At 38.5% G+C, this 19940-nt stretch overlaps 1 protein-coding gene across 9 annotated transcripts in view; it reads right to left on the bottom strand.

The window, feature by feature from the left end:
• CHL1 (cell adhesion molecule L1 like) overlaps window positions 1–19940 on the bottom strand; it is a 139710-nt gene that overhangs the window by 86410 nt on the left and 33360 nt on the right. The window contains exon 1 of one of the 9 annotated variants that reach the window (XM_054076720.1): window positions 6883–7036. The exons of the other annotated variants lie outside the window; for them this stretch is intronic. The gene's annotated coding sequence lies outside the window, so the exon portion shown is untranslated. Of the gene's footprint in view, window positions 1–6882; window positions 7037–19940 lie in introns of those variants that run through there. 9 annotated transcript variants of the gene reach the window in all.

Consider the following 19940-nt stretch of genomic DNA (forward strand, 5'->3'; position numbering starts at 1 on the left):
CGGGACATATAGAAGAGCTCCATCCACCACTCCAGTCTGAAGGCAATAGAGAGGAGCTACATGGCTCATGCAATAAAACACAACCAAGAAGGAAAATTCAGGATTGTCCTTCCTGGAGGAATCAGTGACAATAACAAAAACCCAGAAGTTCTCCAGAGATTCCTTTTTCCTACTTCCACACACACACTAATAGACATGACAAGGTCACACTGATAGCAGAAATACATGACCCACTGGATCTTCCCACCTCCATGGAAGAACTCTTCAGCACTACCCACCTCCTCACAGCTTCATAGAGTCCTCTCTGCCAAAGGGAGCAAAAATGCTCACTATTTCTTACTCCTTTGGTGTTTTCTGCTTCTTCTCATTCAACCAGGACACAGGCAACAAAAATGATGAGCCACTGGAGGATGATCCTGACTTGCTGAAAATCCAGGGCTGTGTGGATAAGCAGAACTGCATGATTGTGCCTGAATTTCATATTACAACAATTTTACTAACTTGGGTTCAGCTAATAGAGGTTTTACTGCAGCACACTTCCCTATTATACTTCACATTAATTTATTACGCAACAGGATCTATGAGTGCAGATCTACTTTGCATATACTACTACTTATCAAGAGCATTTAGTAGCAAGATACCCTAGAGAGAGTATTATGAAAGATTATGGCCTAACTTGGCCAAAGATGTCCCTGGGGAATACTAGTGCTTCGGTGCAGAAGACAGACACGACTGCTGCTAAAGCCGAAGATAAAAGCATTGAGAAAGACTAGTGAAAGGGTTAAAGCTTTCTGCTTTGGATTCTGTACAGACTAAGCTAGTCACTAACCTCTAATAATTTAATTTATTTGCATTAACATACTAGTCAGTTGATATTTGCTTTAGCCTATTCCACGAAATAGTCTGAAATGTTTCTTCTAAATCTGGTTCAACTCCATTCCTTAATGCTAAAACACTTTTATTTCATAATATACCAGCCACCTAATTAACATTTTATGCTTATTCCTTAGGGTCAGTCTTACAATAATAAATTCCAAAAAGAACTTCCACAGGACTTTAGTCAGACTACTTAATCCTCCCTTTTGATACATGTAGTGCACCTCTAGTTTGCAATGGATTTAAGACAACCTGATTTGTTTCTATTATCATACACAGAATTTTACTGTAAATTTAAAAAGACAAGTAACTGTATCATTGTCTCTAAAAATGGGGTATTTATTTCTTCTTCTCATGTTTTTCCTGTCTCCGGGCCATAAAGTACATGGCCACTTTCAAACACAAATGTTCTGAATTTAATCTAAATTAAGCCGCATACCCAATTTGTCCACTGGATTGTAAGTATTCACAGTTGCTAAACGCAGCATGATTGTAATTACATACATAAAAATCATAATGTGATAGTGTTAACAATGCTTTATAACAGATTATTCTACCACTTCATACGTAGAATACATCTGATACGTCTATATGTGATTGCTCTGTTTGGCCTTAGGCTAGGAATTAAAGGCCAATCTTTCAAACTATTTCTTCTCATTATAAATGTTTCTACTCGGAAAATTGAAGAATGCTTTCTTTCTCATTTGAAGATCTTTGAATTCAAGCCAGAGAGCTAATAGATGTATCTTGAATTCACATGTTTTCTGCAAATACAAACTTGATTTGTAGAGCAACACACATCACCCTTAATGGCTCATGACATTGGAAAGTTAAGGTGATAAACTTGAAAGTACTCTTCTATAGCAAGACTCATCAAACAGCCAAGTTTTTACTTTGTCCTTTTTCATAGCCTCTCCAAGTGCAATTGAGGAAGAAGACTAAGGTTGGAAATGTGTCATTCATACTCCTAAGCAGTCTGACAAAGCTGCATAAAACAAAAACACTTTCAGATTTATTTCTAAGTCCAAGATTGAATAAAATCACCTTTCTGGAGTCCAGGAATTTCCCTTTCTGGGAAAGAGTTGGCCATCAGCGTGTTCTCCCTTTATAGGAATCATATCTGAAAATTAGGTTAAGTTTTCCATACCGCCAAAGCAAACTGGGCCAATGTTTTCCACTAGGACAAACTCACAGAGGTCATGAAAGCCAACGAGGTCTGCGCACACCCACAGAGCACCTGAAACTCTCTGAGAGCATGTGATGAGGTGCAGCGGCACAGCGACCACGCTGGCTGTCTCAGCCCTTTCAAAGGCAACGCTCCAGCGAAGGGCTTGGGAACCCTGTACCGCTGAGAAGGAACATCCATCTCTCCTCTGCAGCAGGAGGGTCCCTGCTGGCTTTACTACCAAAAGATACAGTCTTTTTAATATTCAACAGTCACAAGGGGGGAAAAAAACAGGAAGAAAGAGGCAGGGAAGACTGTTAAATTCATAAGTTTCTGTGCCTAAAGGGGATCAACTTCATCCTAAAAATATCCCAATTTGGACTGCAGTGGTTATGAACAGAATACCAGCTCGGACAGCCAAGCTGAACACAGACAGACTCCTCACCCAACACAGATAACTGCCTTTTCTTTAGCAAGGCAGCCAACATACTGTGGAAAGAACTGAAAGAACCCACCTAACCATAGCTTTTCTGCACAGCTACATATTCAATTGACTCTGTGCCCAGTTTACAGTGGAGTGAGTGAGAAGCCTGTGGTTTCAGTCACTGCTTTCATCAAAGATGGGGCTTTTTGTCAAATGCAAAAGCCTCTACAATGAGTTTGTTTTGTGGAAGCAGCAGCACAAAAAATTCTAATCACACCAATGCTCATGGAAAATAAGGTGAATTCTTTCAGAAAAATCAGATTTATGTCACTGAAGTTCTCCCCTCATCTTTTGGGGTTATTTGCATAGCAGCTGGTCTGACGTGGCCTCCCACAGAAAAAAAATGGAAAATAATCATTGATCTAATGGCACAAATATATCTCCATTAATATGAAAACTTAAATATGCCAGTGTGGAGCATTTTGAAGATAGTTTTATCCTACTGCATCCTGTTATCCAAATGGAGAAATGTCAGCAGTGTATTAAGCAGACAGGAAAGCTGGAAGACTCATTAAGCCAAATTTAAACTATGAGAACATGCAAAATTGAATATTTTCCGGCATCGTTAAAATAAAACTTAATTATAGAATTCAGGTTTATCTGTGTCATCCACTGTCATAATACTTCAAGAGAGATGATGAGGGGAAAAGGCAAAAAATCCTCAACTGCATTTAGTGTCACAGCAGTATCTGCATTATTCATCAGTAGTTGCGCAATGACAGATCCAAAATAATTAGTATTACTCATGTTAAGTTATGCAATTCCCCTACCTAAAAGAGAGGCCATAAAGGAATGCAAACTACTTGTAAGCCAGACAACTTAGTCAAACTTCAAAAACAAAGCACCTATCTTAGAAGAAAATTCACCCCTGTAATTGTCTCTTTTCCTTACATAGACAATCAGTGTTTACCCGTGTGCCTAATGTATCCATCCAACACAGCAGAACAGCGCTGGTCACCAAGACAAACAGCACTGGACATGTGGGAGACCTGCATCGCTCCAGGGAAACCCCAGGGCAGGCAAAAATTTTCCCCACACCCCTGGATTACTTGATATCATTCATTTCTGCCAAATTCAGACCCTAAAGCAAGAATGACAGCCTCGCCATAACACTGTCCTCTCACAGAGGCTGCAGGAAGGAGATAGAGGTTCGGGAGGTTTATCCCGCAGGCAAATAGGGAAAAGCTAAAGACTGGTCCATGAGAGCTGCATAGTGCAGCTCACAGGTAACAGAAATTCATGAAAAAAAGCTAAGAAAAAGTATATATATTCTGTAGGTTTGGTTGCTTCTCCCCCCATTACAGAATGCAGTTTCTTTTCCTGCTAATTTTCTTTCAGCTACCATTGACATGAAAATTTACTCACATCTTACCAGCAAGACAGATATCTGTTTCATCTTGAGATACAAGCCCTGAAGCATTATTGAATGGGTTTTCCTGGAGAAGGAATTTACCTGAGGCAAAATTGCTCTGCTTGTACTTTGTAAAGGAAAATATTGGTTTAGCACTGCAAAACATACACCTGTGGAACATACACAGAAATGTGCCGCATAAAAGACCTGGATTTCAGGGTGGAGACCGACAAGAATACAAAACACTTTGTCAGAGACAAAGGAGTGAACATCTAAAATTAAAACTGGTTCAGTTTATGTAAGTAGAATACTTCCCTTCTTTCCTAAACTCAGGGCAAATGGGGCCATTACCGAAACTTTGTAAAATAAATAACAGAATTTCTTTTGTTCAATCACACTTAATGGCAGACAGAAAGAAAACTCATACTATTTTCCACACAGTTTCATACATAAGTGCTACATATTGACACTCAGGGCAACATGTATATTATTCATCAAGGTACAGGTCTACTTTCCCCTGCACATCCTTTTATTGCAACCCAAAAATGTGCTGAGATGTACTCAAGGATTTTGTCCTTCTGCCTCTGATCAGATAAGTCAGAACTTTATTTGTACTGGCTGCCACAGACCATGCCAGAGAAGAAGACAGTTCATCCAAATTTGTTGGGATTTAGATGATGGTATGTCAACCTGAATTCCTGCTTTGTTGTTTATGAGAAAATAACTCTTATTTTTTTCTTTTCAGGTGCTTTTTTTCTGTCCTCCCCAATTTCAACCACCATTAAGCAATGGATTACTTTCCCTCATCATCGTTCCTTCATTCTGCTCTCCACTTGTCCCATGTTTCTTAAGATGATTTTTTTTTCCAGTAATAGGAATAAAATACATATATTTTATCGAAGTTCCTTTACTCTGAGTTTTTATGACAATAACCAAGGGCAAAGTCCCCTTAAGTCTGCTATCTCTACAAGCACCTCTGCTTGAAAGGATAACTGGCATCTACTTTTAGGTACAGAGCCAAAGGTAGAATAAACGCTAAGGTAAAAAAAAAGTTAAGCAAAAGATTCACATTCACTTCAGCAAGTTTGGATCCCTCCTCCGTAAGTAATTATAAGAGACCACAACACAGTTTTGCTGAATCTTCAACATCTGGAACCACATATAAGGTCCAACACAAAAAGAAAAAAACAAAAAAAAAAACAAAAAAAAAGACTGAGCCTATAGCTCTTTTTATTTAATAAATTAAGAATATCAGCTGCCATCACTTTCAAAATAGTTCCCTTCTGAGTTGACCCACGGCTGCACTCGATGCTGCCAATGTTCACAGCAATTTCACAGCTCATTTTCTGAAAGGCTGCTGAGGATCTCCATCATTTTCCCTTTCACATCACCTACCAAAAGAAAAATGGGTTCCTTTAAGCACTGACTTGATCTTTGGGATCTCTTCACCATAAGCCTCACCCAATAACTGAAAAGTTTGTCACACATTACTTCAGTTTCACAAGAATCTTGATGTTAACTCTCTGTTTACTCTTGCATATTGATAATTTTCAACCTACGGTAAGAAAACTTATATAGTTGAACATACGTCCACTCATACTGAGTGTAGCAACTGAGTCGAGCCTTTTCTCACTCTGACAGGTTAGAACATGATCTATAACAACCTGTGTGTCTCTCCCCTCCCGCTTGTGGTTCCAGAGCTATAGGGTTAGCCTCATCTTTTTTGTTTGGGACCTCATATAACCAGATTCCTCCTATTTTATTTTTCTCTCAAGCTTCAAAGAAGAAAATTGTAATAAAAAATAACTGAACATAGGAAGCAATAATATATCAGTGCACCCAACCAGACAGAAAAATTCAGTCAAGGTTTCTCAAATAAGGGTCAGAAACTCTGAGAAATAACCACGAAAGATGCTGCCTCAATGTGCAACTTGCTCTTTTTACTGAAAAGACAGAAAGAAGCTGCTTCCACTCAGAAGGAGGCAAAAAAAGCTGTCAGTCAAAACCTGGCACTTACTACAGCAGTGAAACGTGAAGCTCATTAGGCATGAGCGCTAGCACATTCCTGGTGCCTACATGTGCCAGCTGAGACTGTTCAAGGTTGCAAATGTTTGTGATAGAATACTCTAAAAATCTAACGAATGCTTAAGAGGATCTGTGTTTCAGCAGATGAAGACAGTGTTTTCTGAAAGATAGGGTCCTACGGAGCACCTGGATTTAGGCTTTTTAAAACTGAGGCACCCCAGACCAGAAATTTAATTTGTAAAGAAAATCTGATGTATTTGGTCAGCAAACAACTGGCAAAAATTAAATTCCCATACAACCAAGGCGACAGAAATGTTCAAAGGAATTGTTTCAGTAAAGGTTATTTTTACATGTTTTAGCATGCAAAAAGCACTGGGCACTTGAGATTAAATTCAGATGTGTCAGCTTTGCACTGGCTCAACATTTGCCACTGCCCCATCAGTACGCTGAGCTACGAAAGGATGTCAGACATAGCTGTGCCCTAGGAGGTCACTGCTTACAGGGGAATGGCAGTAAGAGGCTGAGAAAGCTGGCTTTATTGAGAGAGAGAGGAAATAAAATAAACCACACCACAAGCAAAGAAAATCCAACCAAAAACCACAGCAAACATCCAAGCTAAGACAAGGATTAAGAAATACTGGCTTAATAGAAGAACATCCTCATCTTATAAGATACCTACAGCACAGAGTATAATGCACAGCAAAACAGTCTCAGTGATGCAAAACGGTGAAGAGATCAAAAAATGATGGAGAGACAGACATAGATACAAAATATGACTACAGTCCATGTATCAACACATCGCACATTTCACCAAAGTGGTCCGATCTATCACTCTGACACCTAAGCCCTGACTCATGCGCCATGGGAACAGGACAGCATTTCACACCTATCCACCTTGCTGGTGACCCCAGTGGTTAACCAGCCATTTAACATCCAAAACCTGCTTTAGATCAGCTTTTAATCAACTCAGAAATTTCAAACCTTCTTAGGGGTAGCCTCGGTGCTCCTCCTCACTGCTCAGGATTTCTGTGGTGCTTCTCTTTGCCCTTGCATCCTTCTGGGTTGACGCCACCTCCCTTCCTCCCACCTCTCCAGGACCTCAGCAATGGGCTGCAGCTGCAGCACTGGCTCTGCAACACAGAGGAGCTTCTACAAGAAATCTTGACTATTTCTGAGAATTTAACCTGAAATACTCTGTAGATGCAATGAATGGCCATTTAAGTAGTGAGTCATCTTTTCTCAGATCCTTTTAAGGAATTTTGCTGGCACATTTTCAAGGCATATTTCTTAATACTTAGTTTTGCCATTCGCAGGCTGATAAATCCCAGAGCTAGGAATACAGATCATATGGCAGTAGAATCACATTTGTCAAGTGGGAAGTGTTTAGCACTATATTTTCCTATATGTGGTACTTGCAAAGCCTGATATTAAAATATCTGAGTTTGTCCTTCTGCCCTTCATTCAATGAACTCCTCTTTCAAAAGAAGTCAGCTGAACTTGGCCAAAAAAAGATTTTAAATTCTATCTTCCATTACAGCTGAGCAAATTATATTTTAAATATTTTTAAAATGCATTGCCAAATTCAGCTCATTTCTGTCTTTGACTATCATAGCAGTTTCAAGATTTTCCAATGCTTTTCTTTTTAGTTTTTCACAGTTACCAGCATCCCATCACCTACATCTGCACTCACTTTCTAGGAGGGTTTCTGTTAAGATCAGCTTCAAGCTCGACAGTTGGCCTATCAATTTTATACAGACAAACTAACTACTAAAAGTATCATGAGACTCCACATAGTGGGTAAGTAACAAACTACTCAAGTATGATCACTCCCTACAAATACATACTAGGCTATGATGGCCTCTAAAAGAATTTCTTAGATCAATAAGAAAGGACCTTCTACATGTACATTTTTCAGCAATTAATATATCAGGCTGAAAATCTCTATTACAGAGATGACCAGATTGCTTTCAGGGAGATCTCAGTATACACCAGATGACCATCTACTAATTTATGAGATGTGGCACCTTTACATTTTAATTAAATTTTTAATAATTTATTGAAATAGTAATTATTTTTATTATTCTAAATTCTCCAGTGGATGTCAGCGTGCACCTGCCTTTGATATGTAAATAAATTGCTGTCTCTCTGAAGCTGACTGTTGAGATAATGCTTATAAGTATTTTTAGTTCTCTTTTCATGAAAGCAATGGGTTGCAGATGGGTGAAAGTAACAGACTTAAAGACAGAAAAAACCCAACTGAGTCAGAGTAATCTGGCTATTCATCCAAACCCAAGGAATTTATTACTGAAAATAGGAAGAAAAGAGATATTATCTCATGTCTTGCGCTAAAACAAGAAAATGATGTTATCTTATGCATCCAGACCACTGGGCAACCCAGCAGGGAACTGAACAACCACCTACATAGAAACAGTCCAAAAATAACAATTCATAGTTATTTCTATAGCTACATCCTTATGTTACAATTATTTGTCAATAAAATGAGGTATTATGACTAGTCCTGGAAGCCTGAAGAGATTAATACGAAAATAATGTTCCCACATATATACATGGTAATATTGCAGGGATTAACACCTCGTTAGTCCATAAAGAATAGACTGCTAACCTGTGCTTTGAATATCAGAGCTCACTACTTGGTAATGCAGAATATAACATTTATTCTTTCCACATATTGATATACATGTATGATCTGTAAAGGACACTTAAGTCGCATCAAGAAGACGAATTCACTGGAACAGGTTACCAGGGGAGGTGATTGAGTCACCATCCCTGGAGATATTTAAAGATGAGTAGATGAAGTGTTTAGGGATATCATTTAGTAGCGGACAGGTACGGTCGCACTTAATGATCTCAAAGGTCTTTTCCTACCTAGAGATTCTATTATTCTATGAATTAATGGCATTAAGTTGATATTTTGTGACTGAAAATCTCTATTCTTTGCAGATCTACCAGTCTACAGTAAAACACTCTTGTCTTCTCAGACATACACAGAAAAAATCTCAAATAAATCCAACTCCTTTAACATTTCTTCCAAAATGTTACATTCTACATCTTACTGTTTTCACAGAAACATGATTTTTTATATATATTTCTCGTCAAATGATGGCACAACTTCCATTTCCTGCCTTGTGGCACAAAGGGGAGGGTTCTCATCACCAGCATCTGGACTAAAGCTATTGACTCCTATGGGATGCAGTGCAGCACTTTTCCATCAGACACAACATTACATGACAGGTCACTTGTTTTGCAAGTGTGAGAATGGCTGTGAACAGAAAATGGAGGGAAGAGAAACTATAGCTCAAGTTAATCCTAATACCAAACAACCTTTTCACATTGATTTTTAATACTCACTACAACAAGGAAAAATAAAGTTTCAGGTCTGAACATAGGCAACAAACCACAGGGAGTCCAAAGGCTCAGGATGGGAACTTCAAAAAACATGTCAAAAGCATTAGCTGTTCAGAGGGAGACAAATGACTGTGTGTGTCTTCAAGCCCATTTACTAAAGAAAGCATGTAATAACGAGTGGCATCAAGAGCTAGCCTCAGTTTTTCTTAGCTGCAAAGCAAGCAACAAGCTAAAACTTGAGCAAGTGCTTTCTTAGTATTGCTATTCCAGTACTTCCACTAGTGCCTTGACAACACTAAAATACTGAAATCTTTCATACAGCTACTGCTTCTCAAAACACTGTTTTAAAAAGTAAAAATGCCTTGATTATCATCTTGAGAACATCCGGCCAAAATTATCATTTATTCAATGGGTGCCAGGCTGGGCTTTCCAAAAAATGCTCGACTACCTAAGCTACCCACACAGTGACCCCCGGGTCTCCCCCAGCTCCCCCCAAGGAAGGTGTATCACTGCTCTTCAATGGGGGCTGACTCTGTCCTCGCCCCCGAGCCCTGGAGACAGGACAGGAGCACTCCAGAGATGCTGGCTAACCCTGTGTAGACTTCCCTTTCCCAGGAATTTTCCCATATAAAAACTCAACCATAAGCCCTTCAGAAAGAGAAGAAAATCCTGTGTAATGAGCAGGGGTTTGGCAAAAACTGTGCATCTTTATTTGAAGGATAAAAGTTATAATGTTGAAATAGATTGGTTTGATGACAACTACTTTTTTTCTTGGCAAAGGAAAAAATGCTATTTTCTGGGACAGCTTGTTAGAAAATTATGCTTTTGCACTTGTGCAGCCTCTTCCAACCATCCAAACCCCTCAAATGCTGGTGAAGAGAGAATTTTCAAAGGAAAGAAATTCAATCTAGTGTCTCCGCTGAGAAAAAGGGCATTGTAAATTCTGTTTGAGAGCAGCTGACTAGCAAATCTCAATATGCTTACAGGCAAGTCAGTCAGCCTGTACATACCATAGGCTGTGGGTAGCCCAGAATTATCTCCTGCATGCTGAGGAAGACAGAAGATGTCCAAGCACTGCCTCATGCAGCGCAATTTGGAATGCAAGTCAGTAGGAAATCCAAGTCAGGCACTTAGGTTCATGGGAGAAGAATATCCTGTTCTGTAATAAAGGCTCATATTTTAATTACCCAGAGAGAATTACATTCCCTGTTATTTTGTGCTATATGGGTATTACCACCTTTACTTAAATCTGAATTGTAGAAATTTAAACCAAAGCTGGTTCATGAAAACAACCAACCTGTAGGGACAGAGTGGTTTAACAGACCAAAAAGACCTTTGGCATCATTAACCTGCATGATTTCATGTTACTGCCGTCGAGAGAACTAAGGAAAATAAGTATTTCTCTAATGTAGGTGTGAAGCATATTTCAAAACGTCTGGCCTTCCCCTAAAACTAGTCTGCCCAGAACCACTGCACAGTAACAAAGACCTACTCAAATTTGAAACTAAATCATTAACCAGAAAGCACTCAGTGGGAAATATAAGAGGTTTCATAGCCATCACGTCTGTAGCCTGCCATTTGTTCATTAATTTTCAAACGAGGGATTATAAGCATAGACAGTGTCCCTTTGTCTGCCAGTGTGGCACACTGAGGATACAACGCTGAGTCCCTTATTAGTGGGCGTCCTCACCCCTCGCTTGGCGACAGAACTTCTCATATGACGGCAGAAACCACGCAGTGACCTCCAGTCAACGCAAGCTGAGGGTAACCAGCTAACAAAAAAATGTTTATTTCACAGCAGCTTCTTCCAAGCTCTCAGTAGATGCAAAAGCTGCCGTGGTAGCATCCCTGCGTCTTCACACCTCAGGGCTTTTTGACAGCCCTTTTTCTACATTTATCAAAGCTCCAACCCTCATCAGATGCAGAAATCTACTGAGCATCTGTCAGGTGTCTGCATGCTATGCAGCAGATTACAGAAAATCAACCCTTTGGAAAAAGCATGCCTATTAAATCTGGAAGAGTGATAACAGTATCCAAGTTCTTGAATCTAATGAGGCAACATCACTTAGGGCTGACCCTTACTAAATGTATATAAGGAAATAATTCCCTTGTAATGAACTCATGCGGCAACTGGCTTTGCCCTTTCTGAATGCTAATGATAATAAATTCCAACCAAACTATTTCAGGCACTGAGTAGCTGGTAAAGTGGACTTACCCTTAGCCGAGTATGCAAGGACAAAACAGCAACTACGCTAAACAGAAAAAGGTGTGTTAGGCCATATAGTAATAACTCTTTTTCTGCCTTTGCCATAACGCAGACTCAATCAGTAATTTTTTTGGCAGGATATAAAATGCTAAGCTTGGCAGTGAAGTGTTTAGAAGCAAATGACTTTTTTCAAAGCTAGTAGTGAGGAAATATGCAAAGTGACATATCTCCGGGAGATACCTGCCTGCTTGGTAATCCTACTTGTACTCAGCCAAGAAAGATGGCACAAGGCAAATAACCAGAGCATTAAACAGAGGCTGTCAGAACAATTGAACAACAATCTATCTTATAGCTACACAGGAATAACTGCTACTGCAATAATTTTTGATCTAGCATGACAGGATGGATTTTGAAGAAATACGTCAATAGTATAGCAGCATTTAAAGAAAATCCCCAAGTAATTTGTCACATCTCTGTCAAGCCAGACTCAGGCATGCAAGTCATTCTGTAATGAGACAGCAGCTTTTAGAAACTGGAGTTGTAACAACTTCCAAGGCTTAACTTCTTAACACGCGGTTGATTTGGTCAGCCAAGGTATAACTTCTGAAGTCTACTCAGTCTACACAGGTGGCACGGAAAACAGAAATCCATATAGGCATATACTACACATCCATAATGCATGATTAAATGACAGAGGGGAAAGAAGCAGTCCTTTCAGACAAACATGAACTTCTGCAAACATTTTCCCGTTACTCCCCTAAGCACTTGTCATACATGGGAGACACGAGCACTTTGAGAAGCATATGTGATTTGGGAAGAGAAACGAAAGGCTGATACTAATAAGAACTGGCACGCTGCCACGGCTTGAGCTGACGAGGAGGGAATTTGTGAACACCGCCTCTGTCGACTCATCATCGGATGGATGCCGTGTGTTTTGTTTGTTCTTTTCTGGAAAAATGTCAGTTCAGTTAATCCAATCAAGGATGGATCAGGGTGTCAGGATCAGTTTTCAGACTGTCAGAAAATAAAGCAATTCCTCATCACTTAAAGACTGAGTTACTGTTGCCTCAAGACAAAATACTGGTAATATTAATAATTTGGTTCACAAATCATAACTCTTTATACAGTCACTTTTCTTTTCAAAGTCTTCCTGGTTACCACAAAGTGTATTCAGAGAAAATTGTAATTCAGATTTCTAGGCTGATCATATTCATAGTTTTTAGCTGATTAGAAAAAAATACATATCCTTTTTTTTTAGTATTTTTTTCCTGTTCTTCAACTGACTCTTTTGAGTTTGCCCCCTTGACTCTGTTAGGGTCCTCACAGATTAGGATTTTTATTTATGTGAACTGGCCTCAGGGTATTTCCAAAATAAATTCCAGTGGTAAATTAATTCTTTAATCCTCTTTATGCCACCGGATGTAAACCTGTATACATAATATTTGCTTATCTCTTTTTGCTATTAATTCTTACACTTTTAATCACTTTCCATTCTCTAGCATTTACTTAGGCTATTCTGTCAATGAGTGAATTTAGAAAAGGAATTCAATAGCTCGATCACTTCCAGAACATTAATTTATCTTTCCATTTCATGAAGGGCAGTGTGCTGGGTTTTGTAAAAAATACTTTTCTTGCTTCCAAAGTACAGAATTGTAGGCACTCCATTATCAAATCCACCTTAGAAATACCTCACTGGGAAGTAGCTTTCCAGAAAAGGTGAGTTTTCTTCAAAGCAAAATGAAATACATTACCGTTTACTGAGGACAGGACTTGAAAAGACAATAAACTGCTAGAACATAAGAAAATATACGCTGTACTTTTCAAAAGTATAAGGCATTGTTTAACACGCCTTTTTTAAGACTTTTATTGAAGTACTTTTATTATTTTTATTATTACACTGGCTTCTTTTGCATGTATTTCAAATCCTTAAGACCTTTCCCTGAAAGTGCTCTCTCTCCCTTCCCCTCCAAATTCAGCACAAGATACCACCTGCTTCAAGGACTTTTACATTGTCATGAAAAAACATCTGTGTTATCAAGCTATAAGCCTCTAAAAAAAACCAAAATTCAGTTCACAACAACTTAGGAGACATTTCAGAGCTTAACCTTCCCCATCCCACCAAGCCCCATGTGTTGGATGCTCAGACCCAAAGGACCAACTGCTTGTCACCCTCAGTCCTGCTGATGTTAGATCTGCAATGTATCACCTCCGAGTGACCAACTAAGACCTAAGCAAGGCAGCTCAAGTGGGACATTCCCACAGCGCTCCTAACAGAGCAAGGATTAGACACCAGGACTGCAAAAAGATGCTGGAAATATATCCAGGAAGGAAACATAATAGGAGAATGTAGCCATAACTGCGGTGCACATAGAGAAATAAAATTGATGCTGTATGGTTAACATGTTTTTGGAGAGTAATACAAAAAGCACAAATCTTCAAGTCTTCCAGTTCCAACTAGTGAAGACTAATTAAGTGATATGAAATATTTCATATAAATCTTAATGAGTTTTTCTAACCCTTTAGTAGTTGAATTAACTGTAATTAATCAAAAAAATAAGGATTGTCATTTACTAAAGAACCTTTTCCTTCTGATGAAAAGATCCTCTCTTCCTGCTTTGCCTGCAAAAAGGGATTTAAAAGATAAAGGGAAATATTGGCTATTACCTAGCAGAGAAAGAATAGCAAATCACACTCCATATAGAAAAGGTTGGCATAGTCAATGTTTTTGGTTTTTTCTTATAGCTTCACAGAAACATATTTTACAATGACCAGACTTTCCAAGTAATTCATTTTAACTAAGAGCTCGGAACACAAGCTGAGGAGTTAAGACTGCATGGGCAAGATACAGCCAAATAAGCCATTCAGGATTACATTTCCTTTTAAATACTTCAGGTATCAGATGAAGTTCTCTTTAAACAATTAGTAATTACTTTTTAGTACTCCCATGGAATGGCTGAGGTCCCAAGGGGTAAAAGATGGTCAAACGTAGCAGCTATTATTAGAAATGGGAAAAAGGAAGACTATGCGGGCTAGATTCAGTATGCTGGAAGACCCAGGAACAAGAGATTAAACAACGAAATTATAAGCACTCAGAGGAATATGAAGTGAGAAGAACTGCCAAACTATATTTGTGAAGAACTAATCATGTCAACCCAATCATAGTACGTTTTTTTTTTTTTAATCAGGATAATTACCCTATCTTAAGGAATTAAATGTGATATCTTATGAATAGACAAGCATATTCCTCTGCCACAGCAAGTTAAATTTATCAACTTCTTATTGTCGACTAACAAGAAATACACTTGAAGAACAGTTTTCAACTGCCCACTTCCAAACTAAGGGAACAGCTCAGTGTATCTCCACAGGTGTTTACACTTGGTCCTGTATTTTTCTGAGTGACTTAGGTCACATGAAGTGTGGAGGATCCGCAAGCACTCTGGAGGATACACCAGCACACCAAATTATCTCAGCCCATTGGAAAAAAAACACAGCTGAATCATGAAGGTAATTTAATAAAAAGATACGCAAAGGCCTTACTATTTTAGAAATAATCGAGTGTAAACTTTAAAACTGCTGTACTGAGCAGGCAAGCAGGGAGTTAGCAAGGATAAAATCTAAACATGAGTCAAGCAATGCGAGTCTGCTGCCAGAGAAAAGTGGTGTATTGGGAAATATTAACAGATGTTAACAACAGGACACAGGAGGTAATTATTCATATGAGATTTAGAAAGCGTGACCTAGAAAGAAGGATATTTGTTCACTCTATAAAGAGAAAGGACCAAAAAGTAGACATAGCAGCAATATTCCAATACATCATAGGTTTCAATTAAAAGAAACACAATCAATTGTAATTCATGTGCATGAGTAGTGACTGGCTTAATTTCCAGAAAGGCAAATTAAGGACAAATATTCCGAAAAGGTTTCTGAGCTATACAGACAGTTAATCATTTTAATATGTTATCTCCAAGAAGGCAGTTGGGAGCCATCACTGGAAGCCTCTAAAAAGACCTTGACACAAAGATCCCTCCTGGAGTCTAAGCAGTGTGGACGAGTAGGCTAAATGGATGACTCTGGATGACTCCTTAAGGTCTGGTGTAAGGCTGACATTCTAACTCTTCCGGTGTCAAAAACCCAAGAAATAACACTTCTAGGAATGCTATCTCCTCTGTAACTAAATAAGGGTAAAAGAATCATTTAATTTGGCTCAATGGACCACTGCTGCTCAGCACAGTACCAGCTTCATATTATCTTTCTTTTTAAATTCATATTACATACATGCAAGTCAGATCGAAGATGTACGATTAGCTTTCCATACCTGAGTGTTTGCAAAGAATCTGTCCACAACAGGCACCTCTTTCTCCCAGTGCTACTAGTTTTATGTTTTTCTGACCAACACACTCAAATAAAACCGAAACAGAAAAAGCTAACTCATTACACTTCTGTTTAGCCCTCCTCTACACACTGGTTTCTTAACATGGTCTACTCTATATTATCTTTAGGAAAAAGTCATTCAGGAGGAAGAGGGCAGCATGTAATGTACTTCCTTCACTCTGACAGTTGGTATTACGTTTTCTTTTCCATATTTGTTAATTTACTATGCATTTGGTAGTCTCATACAGTACTTTACAGGAAAGCGTATTTTAGTACCAAAATAGAATTTTATATTTCTATTTACTGAAGTAGCACACAAGCTTTGTATTTTTATGTGATTTCACTAGCTTATTTATATAAGGCTGAATTACAGTCTATTACTAATCTATTTTCTCTATGTCTTGAAGTATATAGTAATACAGCAGATATATTTGAAATAATAGGAATAACAAAAGTAGTATTATGCACAATTATGGCTAGTAGCACTCAAAATCAGACATTGTCAATAATAAATGACAATATTATATATAAGAAATATCATCTGAAAACTGATTTTACACGGCATATTAAAGACTTGATGGCTCAGGAGATGGCTAATAGAATAAAAAGCCTTTCATCTCAAGGTCATCAATTCAAATACAACTCAGGCTGAGAGTAACTAAAAGCTATTTGGTGAGAGCTCTAATTAACCTAGTCTCATGACTAAGAATTTAAGAATAGCCTTAACATTTAGCCCTTCTCCTGCCTCTGACAGCAGTCAATACAGAAATCATAGAGAGTATGGAGTAGCAGATCTAATTCAGCAGGCTGAGTTGTATTTCCTTTGTTATATGCTGATAGCCCCAGGTTATCATATTTTAGCAGCTTCCTAGCAGGTACCCGTTTGTTATGTTCCAAAATTCCAACAACCTCAGCGCTCCTGTGTCTTTTATTGCTTGGAGGGTTGAAAAACAGAATTGGGCTTTCAGCTCCCTGAATGACCACTTCGTGTGATGCATAAGGCAACACACTGGCCATGTGCCCGAGCCACACACATTCGGTGCATTAATGCATTACCTTTACTAGATATTGTACTATTTTTCTGGTATATATCAAATACCGTACCAAAGTAAATGAATGCACTGGGAAAGAGAAGAATCCCTGTGCAAACTAAAGCAACTGTTCAGCTATCCAGTAAATAAAGCAAACCACATGCTGCATGACTTGACAAGCAAACTCAAAGTCTTCTCAAATAAACCCCCTGGTATAACTTCCTTTGTTCCAGGATAATGGCTACATAATTTACTGTTGGCTATAGTATTAACATGATGCAAAGCACTGATAAGAAAACCACTGATGTTGTCCTTTTCCTTGCCTTTTTATGCTGAATAGGATTTTTATTTAAATAATAAAAAAACCAAACAAACACAAAACCAAAATGAATTTTCAATTCTCAGAATAAAGCATCCAGAAGCAATTTTGCTTTCATACCTTTCACAGGCAAAACTCAGTGTTTGCACTTGCAATGCAAACTCACACTTACAATACCCATTTGCAGGTATAAATGGGGACGCACAGAAGCATTAGTCTGACATATAGTAAAAAGACAAGTGATTCCCATAACCTCTATTTGGAATCCATAGATCCCTTTTTGATCTGAGGCACTCATACAATCTTCCCAGATCCCTCCCAGCCTCAATTATTTTAGGGTTCTATTAGGTTTATGCAAAAACAATTGCCATTTTTATCGTTGTAAACTGATGCTTATTTTGGATTTAACTTTTGTGTTCATGTAGTATATCATTTTAAAGTGAGGTATTCTCTCTATTTATGCTAATGGTTTTGTTTTCACTGCTGGTTTGCTTTGTTTTGGTTTTTTTTATATTATGCTTTCAAATTAAAGACAGAAAAAGAGCAAATGCAAGCAATTTTGTTGTATGAGTTCAAAAGGGGACGTAAAATAATGAAAACCAGGCCAGGGTACTGTTAATGAACATACAGCTCGACACTGGACACAGAAATTTTGTATTGCAAACAAGACCTTTGAAGAGGAGGAGGGTCGCAGACCTCCTTCTGCAATAGACATCAACCAGTTGAGGGCCATTATTCAAGTGGACCCATGCAAAACAACTTGAGAGTTTGCAGAAGAACTGAAAACGCTGACTATTCAACAGCTGTTGACATTTGCACCAAATTGCAAAATCAAGAGTTTGACTAATGGGTGTCGCGCAAGCGGACCAAAAATAATAATAATAAAAAAATCAGTATTATGAAGCCTGCTCTGTGCTTCTTTTGCGCAACAAAAATGATCCATTTCTTGATCACAGTTATATGTGATGGAAAAAGGATTCTATATGACAACCAATGGTGTTCACCTGGACTAAGGTGAAGCATCAATGTTGGACAATCAAAAAGAACCGATTCTTTTGCATGACAACGCCTGACTGCGTGTCTCACAAATGACTCTGCAGAAGCTGCATGAACTGGGCTATGAAACTCTACCTCACCCAACTTAAACACCAGACCTCTCTCTCACCAATTACCGTATTTTCAAGCATGTCAACAAGTTCCTGCAAGAGAAGATTTTGCACAACTAAGCAGCAGCTCAAAAATCCTTCAAAGAATTAATCAGTTGCAGGACTCCAAAATTTTACCGGAATAGACTTGTCTCTTGTTGGCAGAAATGCATAGATTCTAGTGGTTCTTATTTCACCTAATAAATTTTATTCTAAGCTGAGATATACTGCTTTAAAGCAACAGCAATTACTTTTGCACCAACCTAATAAAAATTCATGACTCATGAAAACTCCATCTTCAGCAGTACCTAAGCTTAGGAGAGCCATTTTGGTTTTCCAAAGTGACTAAAGGATTCATTTTTAAAGGTACCCAGGTACCAAAAAATACAGTTTACAATGTTTAGATAATCAATGCCTTTAACGCAGTTTTTCCTCCAGCATAGAACAATCGCCTAATAACCATTATAAACTCAGCCCTTATCCAGGGGAGACAGCAGAAATCCCCCAACACTCGTTTTTTGCTGTGTCTAGAGATACACTTCAGAACCTGCCCTTCCATTATTAAAGCCCTATTGACACCTGTATTTCAGTGCTGAACTTGATCACGGACTCCTAAATCCTGATAATCTCCTGCTATTTATAACCAACAACTCAGCAGGATTTTCAGATACAATGCTATTTCAAGTTATTTCACATTTAGTACCAAAGTGGGCACTTCTGGAACACACCCGCTTCTCCCAGTTGAGCCCTCGCAGATGGGAAGATCCCAGATCAAGCTGCACTCCAACCACATTACTTCCCACAGAGTGCAGGAATGGCCCCATCATACCAGACAGCAGTGCTCTGGTGACAGTTCCACCTGCGTTCCAGGAAACAGAATTTGCTGGTGATACATACAAATCTGAGCTTCACTCAAAAGCTAAAAGTTATGAAAGCTTATGGCAGAGATGGTATAAGTTTTTGAACCCTCATTAGCCCAAGATTTTTGTGTGTCTGGTGTCGCTGTGCAGCCGGCGGCACCGGATTGCTAACACTTCCCCTTGCAAGCGCTCAGGATTTAAACAACTCTTGTTACTCGAGGTTAAAGCTAGAGATCACTTGTAGCAAAGAGCTATCTCCTGACTTGCAACACCAAATGGTTCTACTTACTTTACGTCTGTCCAGAAGACTAACTGTCAAAAGTACAAGAATATGGATTTAAATGGATTTTTCGAGTGTGGAAAAATCCCAAATCCATCAGTTAAGGTCATTAGCTCATGTGACACACCTCACTGAAGTTAATTTTCAGAGATAAGCATGTGATAATCTGACTGGAGAAGTTCTCCTTTAATGCATTATTAATTCATTTATTATTACAGTTATTATAATCTTTATGCAGGGCACTGAAGCTCAATTTGTTCTGTATCAGCTAATGTTTTTAATAAGCCCTTCCTTCTCCTTGGGATGGGAGCTTTCTTAATCAGTTATTTGGCTTTTAAGCAAGTAGAAAATGACATGATGGTGTATCCTTATAAATACAGCTTCCCATATCATTCCCTGAATATTAAACAAAAACAAATTGGAAGTAACTTTCACATTGCCAAATATCTTTTAAAAGGTAA

Source organism: Cuculus canorus, chromosome 11, assembly GCF_017976375.1.
Source record: "Cuculus canorus isolate bCucCan1 chromosome 11, bCucCan1.pri, whole genome shotgun sequence".
Taxonomy (NCBI): domain Eukaryota; kingdom Metazoa; phylum Chordata; class Aves; order Cuculiformes; family Cuculidae; genus Cuculus; species Cuculus canorus.